This window comes from Meriones unguiculatus, chromosome 3, assembly GCF_030254825.1.
Source record: "Meriones unguiculatus strain TT.TT164.6M chromosome 3, Bangor_MerUng_6.1, whole genome shotgun sequence".
In the NCBI taxonomy this organism is placed as follows: domain Eukaryota; kingdom Metazoa; phylum Chordata; class Mammalia; order Rodentia; family Muridae; genus Meriones; species Meriones unguiculatus.
Window position 1 is genome coordinate 26,740,397 of NC_083351.1, and position 20,375 is coordinate 26,760,771.

General features: G+C 51.1%; 1 long non-coding RNA gene across 1 annotated transcript; it reads left to right on the plus strand.

Annotated features, from left to right (window-relative positions):
- Positions 1 to 775: 775 nt before the first annotated feature.
- On the plus strand, positions 776 to 18,418 carry LOC132652736 (uncharacterized). The gene is made up of 3 exons (XR_009590311.1): positions 776 to 846; positions 15,181 to 15,324; positions 18,312 to 18,418. It is a non-coding gene; the product is annotated as an uncharacterized LOC132652736 (long non-coding RNA).
- Positions 18,419 to 20,375: the final 1,957 nt, after the last annotated feature.

Sequence of the window (20,375 nt, forward strand, 5' to 3'; positions counted from 1 at the left end):
CAAGTACAAATTCAGGCCCTCTTGCATTTTACTGTGCTGGGTGGTCCTACAGGTTTCCCCAGGATCCCTGGCAGACCACCCACAGTAGGGTCTGATGCAGCAGCCTCTCTCTGTCCCTGTCCTGGACAGGAGGCTGCCTTCACTACCTGAGGGAAAAGCGCTGCAGTACAGAAAGGCAGAGCAGAGGCCTACCTGGTTCTGCATGAGTCCTGGTGCCTGCACTGGGGACTTGCAAGGTGGGGCAGCATGGTCCTCTCTGTGCATTCTAGACCTAAAGGGTTGGCCTGATTATTGCAGGCTCTGTGAGCATGAGCTGAGGGGTAGAGGGAGCACATGAACCTCGTGATTTTAAACCACCCCTTCTTTGTCCCTATTCCAGTGGCTTAGTGTTCCTCTTTCTCCAGCAGAAGGGTAGGGCACTGCTGTCCTCCTCCTCACTGAGGAGGGAGGACTCAGCCTAGAACAGCTCCTTGCCCATTTCCCGTCTCCTCTGCTCACTCTCCCAGGGCCTGCCCTGGAACCACCTTCCTCAAGTTTACAGGGTGGGGCAGTTTCCCTTAGCCTCTCCAGGATGGATTCCCATCTCCTTCCTTCCCTCCTCAGGGTGCCTGTCTCTGCTCCCACCCACACTCCCTCCCAGCCTAACTGAGGAGGCTCCACCCAGCAGAGAAGATGAAAGCTTTATCTTCCAAGTCCATCCAAGAGCGTGTTAAGATGATGGATGAGTTTTCAGACCCGCTTGCTCCTCCCAGTCGCATTAACAAAATTGCCTTTCAGGCTCCCGACTCCCACGTTGGAGAGATGGGCTCCACAAGGGATGGGAGACCCAAGCTTTGGCACTTGAAGGTGAGCATTAAAATCATTTTAGTGCTGCATTTAGGCTTCACATTCCTTGTGTGAGCCAGACCCGTTGCTGGCATTGCAGGACGAGATGAATGATGTTTGTTAAAAAGCTTTTTGGTATGGTCTGATCGACCATAAAGAGCGCTCAGCCCGTGTTGGGGTGTATGGGCCCAGATTCTGTGGCTGGACGGGACTTGTGGGAGATACTGTCACTGTCGGCCCTACTGGGTCATGGCCAAGTCTTCATGCTTCTCCTTTTAGGTCCTTTCTACCTTGACTGAATTTCGACTTTCAAGGGTACCAAGGTAATGTGGCTATGAGGGCCCTGAGTTAATCTACTTCTGTGACTCAGTTGCTGGTTGAACTATGCAAGTCTTTTCCTTTTTGGCCTTCAGAAAGCCCCAGGTATGAAATAAGGGGATGCCTGGCTGTTATGGGTTGAACTGTGGCTCCCTAAACTTTGTTTGTTAATATTCTTGTCACCACTATCTTAGACTGTGTCCTTACTGGAAGATTGGGTCTTTAAAGGGGTAGTCAAGTGTAAATGACATTGCTAGGGTCAACCTTAATCTTGTATGACTACTGTCCTGATAAATAGGGGAGACAGACATACACTTGAACCCTGTGTGAGGATGAAGGGCAGAGATTGGGGGTGATACATGTGGAGGCCAAAGCTTGTTCAAGATTGCCACGAACTGATGAGGAGAGGCCTGGAAGCTGTCCCAGGGCTCCCTCAGCACCCTCCAAAACCTTGATCTTGAACTTTGGTCTCTAGAAGCTGTCATTCAAGCTGTTCCTGCTGGGTGCTCTGTCACGTCAGTTCCAGGAAGCTAGGATACTAGCTGGAGCCACAGTCACCAGGGCCTCCCTAGTTCCATTCTAGGATCTAGCATTAGCAAGAATGGCACAGCCCATGTAAGGTGGTGGTGGTCTCTGCTGCTCTGTGGCTCCTGGAAAGCTTGGAATATGGGGGCCAGGTTGATGGGATCGTGGGGTCAGAAGCCAGTCACTGTATGGAAATGCCTGGAAAGGGCTCAGGAGTCTGGAAGAAGCTGCTAGACTTGTGACAACCGGGTGAAGGATGGAGGGCATCCCAAGCAGAGGAGCTCAGGTGGAGCTCTGGTTCTGGTGTAGGGCCATTCACGATTCAAGGCTGAGGACCAGGATCCCTGGCATAGGAATGTAGGAAAAAAGCAGGTACGTCTGCTCTGTGCAGAGGGGGAAGGAAAGGCTGAGCTGAGCCAGCCTCGGCGTCTCAAGCCTTCTAAGTCAATGGATTTTGTTTTTATTTTTTATTTTTTTCTCCCAAAACAAAAATGATTCTGTCTGGACTGGGGAGACAGCTCAGTCTGTAAAGTACTTGTACAAGCATGAGGACTCAAGTTTGATCCCCGCACTCCTGTGAAAAGGGAGGTGTGAGAGCATGTGCTTGTTATCCTTGCTCTGAAGAGGAGAGAGGCAGAAACACTGAGGTTCACCAGCCACTCTAGTCTAGCCTAGGCTAATTGGGAACCCCTAATCCATTGATGAACCCTGTCTCAAAACTACAGTTGGTTCCTGAGGAACAACACATAGGTTGTCCTCTGGGCTCTACACACACACACACACACACACACACACACACACTCACACACGTGCACTGCTCATTACACAAAGACTTTTCTATTTGCAGGGTGTGTTATGGGAAATAAAGTTAGAATCCTTCTACATCTGGATATACGGAACGCAGGCCCATCAAACTGTTACGCTCTTTGCTGCCTTCATTCAATCAATGAATGAAGGGTCCTGCCAACCCTTCTGGGTGTCTCCGGTTACAGAGGAGAAAAATGGAGACTTAAAGAAGTGGCCGGCCTGGCTTACTCAGTCACGCAGATAGTGTGCGGCAGCGCTTGAGTTTGAACTTGGGGACTCTGAATACGGATGCTTATAGTGGCCAAACGCTGGTATCAAAAGGCCTAGCATGCCTGGATTACACTTCCTGACAGGCTAAGATGTGAGAGAAGAGATGAGAACACAGAGCCCCCTGAAAGAATGAGGGTGATCATGATGTCACTGGAGGCGTGGTTCAAAGTGGCCTGGTGGCTGCAGGCCATACTTATCTATGAATGCTGTTTACTGGACAGAAGTTTAGCTGGTTGAGCAAGAAGCAGTTGCTCTTTGGGTCCTGGGAGATGAGCTAGAAGAGCGACAGTATCTGCTTGTGGGGACAGGAGATGGATAGGCCTGGTGGCGGGTGACTTCTCTGCCACCCCTCCCCCACAGCAGGTAGCACCAGGTGTATTTGGCAAAGCCAGGAGGGAAGGCCAATCAGCTGAAGTGAGCTGGGCTGCGCTGGGGCTGGGGATTGCTCGGGATTGCTCTTGCAATCAGGGCATTTCACACAGCAAATTGTGGTCATTTAGGCTCCTCTACGGTGAGCTTAATTTCAGGCCCAAGCATGGAGGATATTCAGAGACACAATGAGGTAATTTCACATTTTAAAGCAGAGAATGCAGCGTAAATTAGTAGAAAAATCATGACACTTATAAACCGGTTCTAAAGATGTATTGTTCCCTTTTCTTCTGGGAGAAAAAAAAATCAGCGTCTATTAAGATTGAATTAACCACTGGAGGAGAATTCCTCAGACGGCCAATTCATAAGGAGAGATCTATTTTAAACTTGGACGAAAAGGCTTTTGCTGAAAGTGGTGGGAAGAGAGTTCCCAAGGAGAAGCAGGTGTTCTCACAGCAGGGCCTGCACCTGAGCAGGGAGCCGGGCGCCTGCTCAGTCAGGCCCAGGAGCCTGGGTTGACCCCCTCTGGGTACTACTGCCTTGAGTGGCTCAACTGCTGGGGTCAGGTGCCCCCCCAACCCCCCAGGATGAGGATTCAAGAACAAACAGTGCACTTGGGAGGTGAAGGCGGGGCTGAGGCCGTGGGATGCTGAAGGAAAAGCAGCCACCCCAGGCTGCAACAAGCCAGCTACCTCTGTAGGCAGCTGCTGCTCTGCCCCACCAGCCTGGGGATCCTTGCTGTATAGATCGTGTTTCCTAGCATTACATCCACAAGGTCAAAGGATCTGGGCTGTGGTCACACCCACTGAGGAAGGCAGCCCCTTGTGGATTTAACTCTTGGCTTTACCTCAATTGTGTGAAGTGGGCTGCAGCACAGAGCAGGTGAAGGGGACTTAGGCAAAGGTTCCTGGGAAGAGGTTCGGGGAAGGGGGTTGTGTTGGTATCCCAGCTCCCATCACAAGGGTCTTTCTTGGGCATTTCTAGCATTTCTTTTATTCTAGCCAACAGGGGCCGTATCAGCTTTTGTGTGTGTGTCACTGAGAGACAAGCTCTGAGTTTTAGTGTCAACTCTGTCTTTGGATTTCTGGGTATTTTGGGAGACTTTTTGAAGTTTGGAGTGATGGCTTAGAGGCGGAGGAGTAGAGGAAGGGAGAGGTGAGGCATTCTGTCTGGTCCTCTTGCCTTTCTCAGTGCTTGGCGGAGCCTCTCCGGGCTACCAGGCCGGTCATGCTTTATGGATCAAACTCAACTTGGGGGCGAGAAGTAGCGATCTAGGGAGATGGATAGGTCACACCTTGGCTCCTGAGCTGAAGAGCAGCCCCAGGAAGTAGGCCTGTGGAGTGGCTTTGATGAACCTGTGGGTGATGAGGAGGTAGCTAGGCAGAGAGATGGCCCCGAGCCTTAGCCTCAGGACCTCGGACACCAGAATCTCATTTTATTTTTAAGACGATGTCTATCTTAAGGCGAATCTATCCCAAACCTGATGAGTTTCTTTCCCTTCAACAAATATTTGTACATAAGACCACCTGGACAAGGTACCCTTTCACATCCCTGAGCGCTCCCTGCTCTCTGTTATTCTGCAAGTTAAAATTAGCTTCTTAGTCTAACAGACCTCATGGAGAAACCTGCATTCCCAGAATGTTTCTTAACACCCCCAACCTTTACAGTAAGTTTCCAAGGCTTTTTCTTTTTTTTTTAAAGATAAAATTTAATGTTGATCAAAAGATTTAGATGATGGGGCCCTGGTGCCAAAAAGTGGGATGCAGGTTGCTCTCGAGGGCTACCTGTGCCTCCGCATCCACCAGGCCAGCGCCTCTCAGGGCCTCATCCAGCCTCCTTGACAGCCAATGGCAGGGAAATGGCTTCTCTGAGAGTCGGCTTTCTACAAAGACAGAAATAATCAGGTTGACCAAAGGGGAAAAAAAGGGAAAATTGAGCATTATGAGGGTGATAATTCAGAAGGTGTCAGCCTCAGAATAATCGAATCCGATGACATTTCCTGCTACAGGAAACAATAGCAGCTAGCCCGCTGCCCGTCTGATTCATGTCTGGTTCATGTTTAACAAAACAAGGGCAAGGGTCACGCAGCCACGAGCCCCATAAATAACCCGTTAATGGGATTTCCAAACAAGCTGTCCTCAAAGTGGCTTTCCGTCTCACTGAGAGAATATTAAAATGCAAATGGATTCGGGCTGTGTCTTCATAAACAACCGTGTTCATTTAACCTCCGACCTCCCCGCTTAACTGCCCATTCCAGCAATTTGTACGGGGCTCCTCGGCCGCCAGCTCCTGCGGTAATTCAGGGAAAGTGCATTAAAGGAAAGGGTTACAATTTGCGATGCTCAGTTAATCACGCTATTGAGATGTTTATGGACAGAACCAGTTCCTCCTCACACTTGTCTCAGGCCTTCTGCCCCTGCCAGACCCGAGGCAGCTGGTTGCTTGCTTTTGTTGTTTGAGGGGTGGGTGGGTTTCCCAGCTCAAGGGCCACTCCACAGTCTCCAGATTCAGTTTCCTGGATGAAATGGTACAAGCACTCCTACGCTCCTGCCTGTCACTGTGTGTTTCCTCCAACTCTGCTCTGGCACAGGCCTGGCAAAGGGCTCTAGCCTTGAGGAGATCTCTGAGATGCCCCTGGGACCTCTACTTCCTCAATGGGTCCTGGGCGTGCTTCCTGAGCTGCCCATCCATCTGCGTGGTTGCACAGAAAGATGAGTCTTTCCCACAGAGAACAAGGGTGAGGGGTGTGATACAGTGACCAGGGTATGGGAGGAGCCAAGTGCTTTGATGGCAGAGTGGCCATCTCCTGGGTGGCCTGGGCAAGCAGTTCGTGTGTGTGTGTGTGTGTGTGTGTGTGTGTGTGTGTGTGCATGTGTGTGTGTGGTTCTGACTGTGGACTTCCTGATTAGATGTTCTCAACTGATCCATCTGAGTCTGACACCTGCTGCAGAATAGGGCTTCCTTCGACATTACTGATGAAGAACATTAAGATCCAAGGGAACAAGGACTTGTCTAGAGTCACCTAAGAAGTAGAAGATGGCATGAGCCCGTGAACCTGGTGTCCTTTGTCTAGAGAGCAGGAGGGGTCTGTTGGAACCTGGAGAGATTACCTACTCTCTCGGTGGGAGGAGTGCTGAGGAGGTGAAGCCATGGTAGGGAGGGCCAGTGGGAGTAGGGGAAGATGCTTGTGTCAGGGTCCTCTTGGCTACTGGTTTCCCTCCGCAGGGCTTGGCTGCCCCATTCCTGCTGAGTGTGTGGCTCTCCCAAGACAGGCTGTTTCTCCTCAGATCTCTTCATCCTTTATAAGAAAAGGAGGCGAGGCGGCACCCCAGGCCTTCTCTCCAGGTTACTAGGCAGGCTCCCACGTAATAGATTTAAGAACTCTCCCGTCCTGCTTTGCTCTCCTGCTCAGTCAGCGCCAGCCTGCTTGTAGCCTGCTTCCAGACTCCTGTCTATCTCGGCACTTGAAAAGGTTACAGCTGCAGCTACAGCCAAGGAGGAAGGAGATGGGGGTCGCCAAGCTCCTGGGGACTCGCCTGGGTAGGCATGGTCCTGCTTTGCTCTTTCTCTCAACCCATGTCCCAGGGACCAGGCCTCCCTCAGTCCTACTGAGTTACACCCTCCCACTCTGTCACTCAGCTCAGCACTGCCAGGTATGGCCTAGGAGGAAAGTTAAGCCTATGGTCTTGTCCCACATTTCCTGTCTGCCTTCTCTGGCATTTTCTGTTTTTTTGATTCCTCTCTTTTTGACTTTTGTTTTCTATTCTCTTTAAATCTCTTTTGAATTGCCTGTGCGTGTGTGTGTGTGTGTGTGTGTGTGTGTGTGAGAGAGAGAGAGAGAGAGAGAGAGAGCACATGTGCACTGTGAGTATATGCATTTGCCAGTGTGTATGCTCACGTCAGGGTGATCGCTTGCAGCAGCCAGAGGAAGTCTGCTCTATCAGGTCCCACCTTATTCTCCTGAGACACGTCCTGTCACTGACCTGAACTTGCTGGGTTTTGCCTGGCTGGGAAGACACAGGGATCTTCCATCTCCGCTCTGCCACCGGAGGGAGGGGTGCCCATGCTCACGTCCGACTTTAGCACAGTTATTGGGGATTCAGACTCGCGTCTTCTTTGCTCTTAGCCACTGGGACATCTCCTCAGGTTGGATGCTCTCTTCTTGTTGTACTAGTTTCCCTTTCCTTTTGGTCTCTAATCAGTTAAGGAATCAATACATTGTTCCGCTGTGTAACACAAGCCAGCCTTGAACTCGTGATCCTTCTGCCTCAGCCTCTTGAGTGTCGGGTTTACAGATGTGCAATCTTGTGCCAGCTCACTTTCTATCTGAGTATCTGGGGGGGCTGGTGAGATGGCAGAGTGAGTAAAGGTGCTTGCTGCACAAGTCTGGTGACCTGAGTTTAATCCCTGGAACCCATGTAAAGGTGGAAGAGAGAGGGCCAGCTCCACAAAGTTATCCTCTGGCCACCACACGTGCTCTGTGATGTGTGTGCCCCTACACATCACATACAAACAACAATAATAAATACAAATTAAAGACAAGACTATCCCATCTCGGAAGAGCAATGACCCTTCAGGCCGTTGCTCTCCCAGCCATGCTTCCATTTAGGACCAGATCTCATATGCAAGGGACTGGCCACCTACCCAGAGTATCTGAAACTGAGGTTAGTGCTTCTAATCTTGGCCCTGGCCATCCTGAGAGAAAGTCTAGGTGAGACGGAAGGTGTAGGTATGAAGAATGAGGACCCTCTCACTATGGGAAGAAGGAGAAGGGATCAGAGGGGACTGGTTAAAAGTTAGCCACGGGACGTTGATGGCCCTGTTTCTGAACAAAATAGGAGGTAAGGTTGCCAGCTTGTTGGGTGTGATGGCCATCGGGGTGAGAGTGGCTCTGAGGGCCATCTAGACAGGTAGCAGTGGGGGTCTCTCTGATGACCATGAACTTGTGAGAAGGTCACCTGATGAGGTTGGACGATTTCCCAAGATGTGGGAAATAAGATGCACACTGTTTTACCGGGAGTCAGCTTCTTTCAAGGATGTGATAGAGGGATGGGGGTCAGAGGTTTCAAAGAGAGGACAGTGTGGCTACCGGTGGGTCCTAGATGGGATTCTCCCAATCCTATCTAGGAAAGGCAGGAAGGGCAGGGCAGGAAGAGGCAGGGAAGAGAAAACTGGCAATTCTGTGTGAGCGAGGAGCCAGTGCTATAGATACGACAGGAAGACGGATGTCCTGGTACAAATGTCCTCCCAGCCCTAGGGAGAAGCAGCCATAGCTCTACGAAGTCAAGGCTGGCCTGATCTACATAGCACATTTGAGCCAGCTAGGGCTACATATGGAGACTGTCTCAGAAATAGGCACCGAGGGAGCTGCAGAGCTCTGGGGCTTAGGTGGGAGAGCGGGTGGAGAAATCGCCTATTTTACGGTATTGCTGAAACAGAACAAAGGCTGAGCTGCAGAGCAGGGAGATCAGGTATGTGCCCCAATGCATCCAAAGACCCAGAGGCCTGAAGCAGCCGCTGTTTATCATTGCTCTCAGTTCTAGTGCCAATTGGGCAGTCCCACCGGTAGATGCTGGGCTTGGCTTGCCTGATCTTGGCTAGCTCACCTCTGCGTCTGAGGTGTGCTTGGGGTGTTGCTTGGAGCTGGCTAGTCTCAGCATCACAGGTGGCCAGTGATTGAGCTGAGGGCGACCAGACATTGCGTGTCAGCAACCAGGTCAGCTCTATTACGAATGTATGTGATGTCCTGGGCTGTGGAGCTTCATCCATTTCCCAGTGCACTGCTGCTGAGGTCCTGGGGGTCAGAGAGACCCTCATTCTCAGCACCGAGTCTTAGAGGACACAGACAGAGATTTAGGTGCAAAGGTGCTTAAAGAGGGAGAAGAAATGACAAGAGCACTAAAGATGACCTTATCAGGGGCTGAGGAGATGGCTCAGGAAAGCCTAAGGACCTGAGGTCGGATCCCCAGTGCCCATGTTAAAACCTGGACACAGCAGTGCATGCCTGTAATCCCAGAGCTGGGGAGACAGAGACAGGACCCAGAGGACTGCCTGGCCAGCCAGTCTAGCTGAGCTGATGAGCTCCATATTCAGTGAGAGACCCTTTCCCAAATAATGAGAAGTGATTGAGGAAGACACTACATATCAACCTCTAGCCCATGCACATACATGACACAAACCCAACCACACACAAACATACAACAGACAATTTTTAAACAAAGATGACCATATTGATGGCAGAAGCCCTCAGAGGGTGTGGTGTGGTGTGGTGTGGTGGTGGTGGTGTGTGTGTGTGTGTGTGTGTGTGTGTGTATGTGTGCATTTGTGTACATGTGCATGTTCTGGGTGTCGGATGGAGAAGGAAGTCAACCCCTGTTGGGGTGGGGAGGCCATGACAACCCTGGGAAATAATTCCTAATGCTTTGCAGATTCCTGTATTAGCCATTCAGTGCCTCCTTCCTCGTGCCCCGTCCTCCCTGCTGGTAACTGACAGAAGGTCACGGCCCATCACGATGCTGCCCAGGGGAAGGCTGCCGCATCAGCTCTTTCTTATTGACTGGGCTGTCTTCACTTTCTTTCACTCAACAAGTAATTATTGAGCATCAGTCATGTGCCAGGCTCTGTGTGGGGGACAAGCCAGAAGACACTGTCACTGTCCTTGGGGAACTTAAAATTTAGACATGACGTCTGTGGGACACACACACACACACCAACCCCAGAACCAGCACCCACAGATATTTTGTGAATGAAAATATGTTAATATACTTCCTGAAAAAAAGTTACACATTTTGAAATTGTCTTGATCTATCTTTTTGCCTCAAATTCTGAGATTTCTTTTTTTTTTTTTTTTTTTAGAATAAAGAAATAAAAAAGTAATTACAGGCTAAGGAAACGGCTCATAAAATGTTTGCCATGCAAGCACAAAGGCCTGAGTTTGGATTTCCAATACCCATAGACAAGCTGGGCAGGCTGTAATCCCAGTGCTGGGAGGTGGGAACAGGTGGGTCCTTGGAGCTTTCCGGTAGAGCCATGCAGGGAAGCCAGGCCTCCTACTCCATGCTCTCCGGAGAAGCCAGGATGCTCTCGGCTTCTCTGGCCATGTATTGGTGTGCACTGGGTTGGTTCAGATGCAGAGACTACATCCTCAAGGCATAGCCCTGCTCTGAGTTAGGTGAAGGCTGTGATGCTGACGGAGGCCAAGGGGACACGTCTCCGGCGGCATGGAGCTCAGTTTGCTCAGGGAGACAGACGCTGTGACAGATGACCCCAAGGCTAAGGGTTGTGAAGAGAATGAAGGGACAGCTTGGGGAGAAGAACATTGGGTGAAGCACTTGCTTTGCAGGTATGAAGACCCACCTGTGTTTGGTCCCAGAACTTGTAAAAACGCCAGGTACGGTAGTGTGCGCTTGTAATCCTAGGCTGGAGAGACGGAGCGAGGATCCCCAGGACTCGCTGGCTAGCCAGTGTAGCCTAATTGGTGAGCTCCAAGTCAGCGAAAGACCCTCTCTTAAAGCAAGTTGACAGTGTTTTGGAAGACGACACACCTAAGGTTGTCTTCTGGCCTCCACAGACATGCTCACACACAGGCATACCTTTGTGAACAAGAACAAACACGCGCGCACACACACACACACACACACACACACACACAGAGGAATGAGCCCCACATGGAAATCTATGTCATTCCCCTCTGAGGTTGAGAAAATATCACAGAAGAGGTGGTGGAAGGACTGAGAGAGCTGAAGGATGAGGAAGAGTGTGCTAGGGGGCTGTCTTTTGGATATGCCCTTGCTATTGCAGTCATGGACACGCCGAAGCTGTGACAGGCAGAAAGGATAAAGGGTGGTGTGGTAGGAGGAGAGCTAGCTGGGAAGAGGAAGTTAGAGGGGGTGGGAAGGGGTGAGAGAGGGAGGTAGGGTGAATGTAATTATGGCGTGTTGTACACAAGCATGGTATTGAAAAAAAATTCAAGTGGCCTGCCAGGGCCCACCCACGGCCCACCTACCCGCTCAGCACGGACAAGCGCTACTCTGATCCTCAATTAGAGAAACTTCTCTTTGTAACGAAACACAGTGAATGCAGAGCCCAGTGGCTGTGCGCGTTGCTGAGAATAATGATGGCTGAGTGTTCGGGACTTTCTACCAGCCCCTCCAAGACCTAGAACATCTCAGAAGAGGGGATGGAAAGAGTGTAAGAGCTGGGAGACAGGGCGAAGGGCTGCTTAACCCTTTCTTCAGGGCATGCCGCAGCCATTGTAAACATGATCTCCCAGCAGTTGGGATCGCCTGCACTGGGCGGGTCATCAGTCAGTGATGGATCAGGGAAGGGCTTACAGGAGCCCCGTTTCTCACCGCTGAACTATTGAAGGCTGATGGATTCTGGGGGAGGAGAAATCATTGTTATCAGTTGTGAGCCTGCTGGGGATCCCACCAGTTCCAAAGCTGTGGCTGCTTAGGTAGTCCTGGTTCCACTCAGTGGGTCATAAAACAAAATGAAAAGATATGAATGTGGGGTTCATGGCGTCAAAGGGAGAGTAGAGAGGATTGGGGATAATAATATCAGAATGCATTATACACATGCATGAAGATGTCAAAAATTTAAGGAAAGTTATTGAAATAATAATAATAATAATAATAATAATAAAGATCCAGCACTCAAGAGGCAGAGGCAGGAGGATCACTGTGAGTTCTTAGGTCAGCCAGAGCTACATAGTGATGCCCTGTCTCAAAAACAAAGAAATGAAACAACAACAAACAGAAATAAAAGAAAGAAAGGAAGATAAGGACCCACTGAAGCCAGGAAGGACTTCAGGTAATAGGAGTTCCCTAGGCTGCAAAGGTGGGCAAGGATATGCCTGGCCTGTTGCTTCACTGGGCAAGAGGATGAGACTGTGCTCAAGGAGGACCCTAGAGCAGAACATTTGCAAGTGGTTATGCCAAGAGGGAAGGCCGGAAGAATAGGTCAAGGTGCTGACTCAGGCTTTCGTGAGTCTGGCTAAACAGCCTGGGCTTTCTGCTGATGAGCCACTGAATGGGACATTCAGGGGGCTCTAGAGTATGCCAAGCTAAAGCATGTGTTTGGTATAGTTGGCATGGCTGGTTTGTTATTTAAGCGGTACCCATGTGACAGTCAATAGTTGGTATTGTTTCACTGGATGACTTCTAAATACCCATGGAAACTCCTCTCCTCTCCACCCCTCAGGTCTCATCCTCAAACCTCTTCCAGCCTTCTTGCTCAGAGAATGGCTGTTCACCACACCCATGACTTGTAATCATGAAGTCAGCAAAAGCTGCTGACTTGTTTTGTAAGGGGTGAGGAGGGTACCAAGAATTAACACCTAATCCAGCAAAAGTACGACAGCTATCTTAGGTCAGGCTCCCTGGAGGTAAATAGTGAGCTGGAGATCTGCAGGGCTGGGGGTGAGGGGAGGTGGAAGATGGGAGCTGAGGGTAGAAATGGGGGTGGGGGATGGGGTGGAGGATGGGGTGTGGGGAGGTGGGAGATGGGGGTAGGCATAGGGAAATGGAGGTGATGGTCAGAGGCAATTCCATGAGTCATCTGGAGAAGCACACTGTGGGAGTTCAGGGAAGCAGGCCAGAGGGGAGCTGGACTTCTATGCCTCATGCTACACAGTCCTTGGATGAGGGAGTCAGGGGGCCAGGGCATAACCCCAAAGGGCCTGCTTCTGTAAGCAGTGAGGGGTGGGGTAGGGTTAGGGTAGAAGTGGAGTTGGGAATAAATACTGCTGCAGTTTAGATCCTGAATACCCCCTGAAGTCCCATGTTGAAGATGTTATCCCTATTGATGCTATGGGAGGGTGGGGGAGCGGAGTGGTAGAGCCTTGCAGAGATGGAGTCTAGAGAGAGGTTTTTAGGTCATTGCCTACAAAGGGAATTGTGAGACACTAGGTCCCTCCTTTTTGTTTCCCTCCTGGATCTGGGAGGAGTGAGTTCCAGGGAATGCTGTCTGCCAGTCCCACAGAAATCCCCAAAGCCTTGAAGGGATCCACTGATGAAACCAGCTTCAGACAGCTCATTGTCAGGAGAGGTACCATCTCATTCACCTTAGAAGGCAATCACTCTAGTTGTTCAGCGACAGTGACAAGACCAGGGGAAGTGAGGGCAGGAGATTTTTGCAGTAAATCCTGAACTTAATATGAGCGTTGGCCATACAGGAGCAGCAAGGAAGGAGGGTCGGGGAAAGGGGTCGAGAGTTGAAAGGACCCAGTAGGCAGGAAAGGCAGGTGGAGTTTAACTCTTCTGACTTATATGTATTAACCCCTTCATGAGTCATAGCGACTCTTGAAGTGAGGGCAATTATTACCTCCATTTTGCAGATGGGGAAACCCAGGGTTGGAGAGATTAAATAGCTTGCCATGGTCACACAGGTGGGAAGTGGTGGATGCTGGATTTAAACTGAGGTTTTCTTTTCCGTTTCTGGCTTGGTCAGTGGATAGACAGATGATTGCAGTCTTTTGAGAGGTGGTACGTGGGAAGACCAAGGTGTGCTGACCCTTGACCCCTGTGGGCTGTCTGAAAAGGCAAGTTCAGAGGGCAGTGGGCTGCTTAGATCTGGCTCAGAGGGACCAGGGTCTGGTACTCTGGAAGTGATGGGCAAAGCCATGAGAAGGAGGCTTGTGGAGAGAGACAGCAAGGGGAAGGCGGTCAGTTGAGATGAAGGCAAATGAAGAAAAGACTCTCGGTTCTAGAAGAAACCAGAAACATTGTCATGAAGCCAGAGATAGTTGTGTGGTAAAAGGCTGGGCGTGCCTCAGGGCTTCTGCCACAGGGAACTGAAAATCAGGCTCTAATCAGAGAGAGAGAGAGACAGACAGACAGACAGACAGACAGACTGAGCATCCCCCCAAACCCATTGCCCTGAAGAAAATGGATGCCAGAAGCTCAGCTCAAACACTGGCTCCTTCAACATCTTCTGGTGGAAAGAGAAATGAGGGCCTTGAATCAATGGACCACAGGTCAAAGCAAACGCTGGCGAGCGTGTTGGGGTGGGGGTGGGAGCGGGAGTGAGGATGACTCTTACACAGTAACACGTGCACACGCAGGCACACAGGCAGCCAGGCATGCACACATGCATGCACACACACAGTGGAGTACCATTCAGTCATGAAGAAGAACGAAATCATTTGCAGGAATGGCTGGAACTGGAGGACGTTGTGGTTAGTAAAATGAAGCAGACAGAGAATACTAGTGTTTTATTTTCTCCTGCGAAATTGATAATAATAACAATGAGAGATGAGAATAGCAGAGAGGCTGCTGGGGGAGGATAGGGGATGTGGGTGAGGGGAAGAGTAAGCTAGAGTAGTTAAGAGAGTACAACCAAAGCGTGATAAATGGCATGCGTGTAGATGTCGCCACGAAGCGCATTGATACGTACCAATGACGTGCATTAATAACTGTGGAAATGTTGCCACAAACGTTCTTTTAAAAAAGCACCGAAGGGCTTTTGAAACACCCTCTCTGGAGACCAGTGGGGCAAATTCTCTGTTTATCACTTCATCCTGGGATTCCCCAAAGCACCGAAGGGCTTTTGAAACACCCTCTCTGGAGACCAGTGGGGCAAATTCGCTGTTTATCACTTCATCCTGGGATCCCCCCCCCACTCGAGTGAGCGAGCACCTCTCCCTGAGATAGAAATCTGAACCTTGTCACCAGAAGTGAGGAGACAGATTCTGTCAGCCTGCACCTGGAGAGCCCTGGAGGTGGCAAATCGCTGACAGGGAAGGCAGTGGAGGGAGTGTCCCCCCGAAACAATGTCTGCTACTCCCGGGCTCCTGCGGGCAAACACCTGGAGCTCTCTTAGCAGGTCCAGGGCCGTCCCAGGATGGCCCCGCACCCCGGTCTGACACAGTGGCTGCGTCCATCCATCCTCAGGCCTCGCATCCGTCCTCCTGCAGCCACAGATGTTGGCGTGCTTCCTGGGCTGCTGCGCTGGGGGTGGCTGGGTGGGGCAGGGGAGTACTCCTGGTTTGGACTAGTTTATGCCGGCTAGCCAAGGGGCCCTGTGCAGTCAGCTTGAATTGGCACCTTTGCTTCCTTTTGCATCCAGCGAGGACCCGGTGGCTTCCTGCATCAGATAACACAGTGATGCCAGTTACACAGCGCTGGGAACCAGGCACGGCCCTCACCCCGCCCTCCAGGCAGCTTCTGTCCTCACAGTCATCTCACAGAGAGGGGCGCCGCAGCATCAGGGGTAAGTTGCTCACAGCCTCCCAGCTTCTCTTTGGAAGAGCTGGGATTTGAACCCTCACAGCTGGAGCGTGAGCTCTCAGCCACTTTCTTCTCTGACTTTCTTTGCCAGGCCAGTCCTCGCCAGGCGGCATCTTCACACACATAGCTGCCTATGGCCGGCTTTAAGCAATCATTAGGTGTGTGGAAGGAAACACCTTTGCTGGGCCTTTGAGTCCTTACTTCTTGGCCCCTCTCTCTCAGGCCTGGTGACTGGTAAGTTAAGCTAACATGCTGTGTGTGCCCATGTCTAGGACAGAGGCTGGGGTCCCGGGATTGCTTTATATCCGAGCGCTTCCTCCAATTCCATCTTTCCCCCACATCTCACGCCTCCTCATCCTAATACCCAGGGAATGCTTATGCCGTAAGAGGTTAATTGTGGGTAGTGGAAGTGCCAGTTATCCAGTCCTGACAAAGGGGCCACCCATGTGCCGCCTTTGTGGTCGGCTCTTTGGGGTGAGGGCATCGGGTCTCTGCACTCAAGGAGTTGGTAGAAACTGACCTGTTTTGCCTTGACACCTGCCAGGAGCTGTAGCCTAACCAAGATAGCGAGGAGAAATCAAGGTTGGCTCTCTGAAGGGGGTGGCATCTCGCAGAGTCTTTAAGGACTGGGCAAGGAGGTGGCATGCTTAGGCTGGGGAGAGAATAATGCTAGAAAGTACTTTGATGCCTCCCAAACACCCCTCCCCCACAGGCTCCTTTCATGCCCAATCTGGGCCTCTACCAACCCCTGTATCCAGGCTGGTGGAAGTCCCGTTTATTGTCAAGGACTGGCTAGCTCCCTAGGAGCCTTCACACTCCCCTTAAACCTCATTTCCACTGCCCCAGGCTGCTTCTGGGCCCCTGTCTGCTGTTCAGAGGGCCTCCCTTTTCCAGTGTGACTTTTCCAGTGTGACTTGCTAGCCTCTCTGGCTATGGTGTTAGTGCACTGTTTGCTGGCTTGGCAGGCCGAGAGCTCCATGTTTGGTGTTTGTCCTGCCTACCACCGCGCCCCCCTCCCCCCGCATACAACAGGTGCTCCATAAATGTCCATGGAATGAATGACTAAATTCTTGACAAACAGTAGCTAGTCTTGTCACTGACCTGTACACCCTGGTCCACACCTCCTCCTCCTCCTCTGCCATCGCCTCCTGCCTTGGCTGGCTATCTGGGTTCTAACCCTAGCCTAGCACAGAAGAAGACCAGTACCAGGCTGGGCCTCGGGGATGCCAGCACGGTCTGCAGCAGGGCTGAGAAAGCCACAGCGGGCCTGATCCAGAGTGCTTGTCCCCGCTAATTATTACGGACAAGCCTCCTTATTGAACCTCTCCTCTTATTGACATTCGGATGCATGAGCTGAGGCTGTTGTTTTAAATGTGCTCATTAGCCACACAAATCAGTCCTGTTGACAGAACGCCTTTGAATTAAGCATCTTGCCGTAGTCATTGGACAAGAAGCAATTTATAATGCCATTAGCAACGCTTTCGAAGGTTACAGGCATCAAAAATTGTTCAGCCGTAATTATTCTTAATGGATACAAGGGATAAACCGACGTAGGACAGCTTTTTCATTAGCCTTCAATCAAGGCTGATGGCTTTGAGAAATGTACAGTAAGTGCGTTTTGGGGAGAAATAATGACGTTCCAGCACCTTTCTCAGGAAAATGCTCCTGGTATACAGCTTAACTTTTAATGGCCTTAATTTGACATAATTAAAAAAAATTTGAATTTGTTTTTCTTTTTTTTTTAAGATCTCGAAATAAATTATTTGGTTCCCATTTTTAACCCTTCGGGGGAACTGGTGGTGAAGAGTACTAAGAGAGGGTGGGGGCCAGTCCCTGAGAGATGCAAGGGTGGAGGTAGGCCTTACAGTCCGGGGGAGCCTAGAAAACCCACTTAGAATGCAGATGTGAGCGCTGTGTCCCAATGCCAGACTCTCCGAGGGGCCCTGGGAAGAGACACGGGCTTTCTGAGTGGCTGGTTTGGGGTCTACTTTTGGGGATCTTGCTTGCACCTCCCAGGGAGTGGGTTCCGATGGGGAGGGGCCGGGAAGCTGATCTCTGAGATGCAGTGCGCTAAGAAAGTGTAGAACTGAGGCTGAGCTTGGGTCTTGAGCTGTGTAGCTTCAGGAAGTGACTGTAGGCTCAGCCTCAGCTCTTTCGTCTGTGAGGGAGGCTAAACAGTCCCCAGATCTTGGGACCACTGTGAGGGTTTGACAAGAGAATGGATGTGAAAGCTACTGGGTGCCTGGTTTGGTGCTTGAGGCATGCTCATCCCCGAGGTTTGGGTTCGAATCACCTCACTATGGTAGCACTGTTGGCCAAGACGAGGTCACCAAATATCCTGTAAATGTAATGCCGTAGAGGCGTTTTTGTTTGCTAGAATTTGTCAAGGGAGGACACTGGATATTGCAGAAGGGAAGCTTCTTTGGGGACGGGGTATGAGGAGACATGTCTGTTTCCTCACACACTAACCCCCTGAGACCCAAGGAGAGACCAGGTGGCCTCATCTCAGCAGAACAGTTCAGGAAGGTGAGGGGCTTTCTCTTTGCTGAGTGGGGGTAACACAAGTTTGGGGGCAGTGCCGGACTGCTGTGAAGAAGACAAGGTGGGGACATGGAGCATCTGCCTTCCCCATTCTCGTCAGGCTGAGCTCAGCTTTGCCCCACAGGAGTAAAAAGACAAACCCCCCCATTCCACCAAATTCGAGGCAGATCCAAACTTAGCCTGCCTGGAGTGCTCACGTGTGTGGTCCAGGCCTGTACTGAGAATGCGCCTGCGCCAAGGCATGTTGAGCAACAAGGTCCAGGCATATGCAGAACATACGTGAGGTCCGTCAGCTGTGCCTCTCACACGGACTGGCAAGGGTAGACACACTAGGGTAAGCGGGGGTCAGACCGGCAGACCTGGCATCTAGCCTTGGCTCTGCTACTGCCAGAAGCATGAACTTGACCATGGTGGCTCCTCCTCTTGCAGAAGATGCGTCACAGAAAAGAGGCCGGGCGGCTGCATGGATCCCCTTGACATACCAGAACGCAAGCCCCCAGCATGGGCCCTCAACCGGGCCTGTCCAGGAGCAGATGGAGGGCCATTGAAGGTGAGCAAGTACAGAGCTGTGACTGGAAATTGTTCTGTCCCTCGGCTCAGCATTTTCTGTGGTTTGGGGAGGTGGCTGTTGCTGCATTCGGATAGCTGTGAGGCATCTTCGGCCAGCAGATGTTTAACTTGGGTTCCACCCATGGACAGGCTCAAGGCAGGCACTGAAGCAGGGCCTGGATGCTGGCAGGTCTGCGGACCCCATTCACTTCTTGGAGTCTCTGTCCAGCCTTTGGTATTTGGACTAGATTTTTATATCCCTCTTTCATCCTCCTTCTGTTTCCTCCCTCCCTCTCTCCCTCCCTTTCTCCCTTTCTCCCTCCCTCCCTTTCTCCTTCTCTCCTGTTCCCTTCCTTTCTCCCTCCTTCCTTCTCTCCCTCCCTCCCTTCCTCCCTCCCTCCCTTTCTTCCTTCCCCATTCACTCTCTAACCTCTTCCTTCCCATCTTTTCCTCTGCTCTCTTTAACTTAAATTTCTCTCTCCCCTCCCTTTCCCTCCCTCCCCTGTCTCTTCTCTTTTCTCTTTCATTCCTTTCATCTTGACATATCTGCCTTTTGGGAGTCTTTGTATACAAATGCTTAATACAAGAAACTAAGATGGAGCTTGTTTGGTTAAAATGGGGTGGGTTCCCTCCCTGCTGGCCACTCTAGGTTCTCCTGCACACTAATGGACTTCCTCTTGCTCTTCTCTTGAAATCTTGCCCACTGCTGTCTACCCCATCCTCCTAGCCCCTCCCCTTCCTTCACTGCTCCCTTGACCATTTCCCAAGTATTCTAAGTCCTCTTTGCCTTTCTAGTAGCGCCTGCTTCCTAGGCTACCTTTGCCTTCTATGAGAGTCTAACTCATCCTTCAGGGCTGACTTCAGACTCTCTCCCTACCCAGGAAGCCTCTTCACATGCCTCTGGTTGAAATACAAGCCTGACCAAGAGCTCATTGTATAGCCAGGCTGATCTTGAACTTGTGATCATCCTGCCTCTGCCTCCCGGGTTCCACCAAGCCAGACTCTCTGAATCTTTATAAACCGGCTGGCAGCAAGTGACTCCTAGGATATTTTAGCTAACAGGGCCGTATCTTCCTTCATGAGCATACTCTAAAGTCCTGCAGGGAGAGGGCTGAGCTTCATGTCCAGACATGCTGGGAGGCTTCTTTCCCAAGAGAGCCTGTACAGCAAGGATTCCAGGGCTTCTGGGGTCAGGCACTGCACAGGTGTCTGCCTATCGTGAATTATGCCCAGTCCCTTGGATATGCAGGAGATCACCAACCTAAGGCTTGGCACAGATAACTCTCATATGGCCCTTGGCACACAATGGGCCTGACCCAGCAAAGAGCCAGCTCTTGGAGAAAGGGATTGCAGTGGAATAGAAACCCTATCTGGGAAAGCAGCTGGCTCCTCCTCAAAGAGGCATAGTCTCTCAATTTCCCACCAGCGGAAAAGGGAAATGTAACCCCTGCCCACCAGAAGCAGAATGTGGGCTCTGGGTGAGGCCTCTGGACCAAGAGCAGGCACCCTTTCTTATCAGCATCGAGTGTTCTCAAGTTATTAGCCCGTCACCCTCCTGGCTCAGCCTCATTCGGACTTTCTCTGATAAACGCGGTTATCTATGTAAATTCCTGAGGCTGGCTGCCTCTTCTAGGCCAGGAGCGACTCTGCTGGAGCCCCACGAGTCTGATAAGGTGGAGGAAACACACTCCCAGTCCACTCATCACGTTTTTCTGACAAGGGTTCTCAGGTGCAGGCAGATCTCCTGTGACTAATAGTGTCTTCCTTCACAGACAGCTTCAGGAAACATCCATCCATGCATGCCACTGCCAGTTGTGGGACCTGCTCCGTGCTGGCCTCCTGCTGAGGAGACCCCTGGAGGAGCCGAGAGCACTGAGACAGGGCAGAGTTGGGCTCTGGCAATGGCAGACCCTCGCTGCACTCTGGGTGCGTGGGATGGGTCTT